The 1,097-nt window shown below is 47.2% G+C and overlaps 1 pseudogene; it reads right to left on the bottom strand.

Annotated features, from left to right (window-relative positions):
- Window positions 1-740: 740 nt before the first annotated feature.
- Window positions 741-890, bottom strand: LOC133389866 (U1 spliceosomal RNA; annotated as a pseudogene).
- Window positions 891-1,097: the final 207 nt, after the last annotated feature.

Here is a 1,097-nt window from a genome sequence, read left to right as displayed (position 1 = left end):
GATACAGACTAGGTATCAATCTGCTGATGCATTTGTGTTAGGTTTACACTGAAATTGAGCAGGCAGGCTATATGGAATCAAACCTTTGCCATTAAGTCCAAATGTAGCCTGCATGGTAGGACTGTTCGCCCAGCAACCCTCCATTTCCTACCATCACAAACCAACTTTTGCAGACCACAGTCATGCAGAGAAACAAAATGCCTTTGGAACAAACAAGTGTTGGTAACCCAAGTAGGTGGGACAAGCCATGGCAGCCTTTGTCAGCCTGGTACCACCAAGATGTTTTGGACTACCATTCCTATCAGGCCCAGCATGCTTGTGCTGGCTGGAGCTGATGGGAGTTACAGTTCAAAACATGTTGAGGGCACCAGGTTGATGAAGGCTGAGCTACAGGTCATAGGGGAAGACACCCAATCCTCCAAAACCCTTCCTAACCTCAAATTTGATATTAATAAGATCCCCAGGCCTGAGAGCCTTCAAAGTGAGCATATCCATGGGGCTTTCTAGATGAAAAATGTTTTAGAACACAGGTTAGCCCTACATCCCATCTTTAGTTACGGGATCCTTGATGGTCCCCAGAGGAGGTTACAGGGGAACCTAAGATCACACAGAATGGGGAAAAACCCTTTTTAATCAGAATAGTGTTGTAATAATGCGCTGTGGTTCAGTGGTAGAGGATCTGCTTTCAATGCAGAAGGTCCCAGGTTCAATCTCTGGCAACAGGTAGGGCTGAGAGAGACCCCAGGTCTGAAATCCTGGAGAGCTGCTGCAGCTGAGTTTCCCGCATTTGGGGAAATCGCAGGGGTCAGCGCACCCGGAGTGCATTGAATGAGCCTCACCGTAGGAAAACCACCTTCATGATCATGGTATCTCCCCTGCCAAGTAAGAGCTGCTGCCAGTTAGACCAATGGTCTGACTCGATATAAGACAGCTTCATATGTTCCTATATGTGGCTGGAATTACCCACAGTTTGGCTGCCTAAATCTCATTGACATCATTGGAATTTAAGCTGCTTTACCGTGCACAGGATTCCAGCCTTTGGCTGCAATCTAGCACAGTGTTATGGCTGCAGCCCTATACATATTTCCCAGGGATTG

Source organism: Rhineura floridana, chromosome 7, assembly GCF_030035675.1.
Source record: "Rhineura floridana isolate rRhiFlo1 chromosome 7, rRhiFlo1.hap2, whole genome shotgun sequence".
NCBI lineage: Eukaryota > Metazoa > Chordata > Lepidosauria > Squamata > Rhineuridae > Rhineura > Rhineura floridana.
The sequence above is the reverse complement of the archived record's forward strand: the minus strand, read 5'-3'. Positions and strand labels throughout refer to the sequence as shown.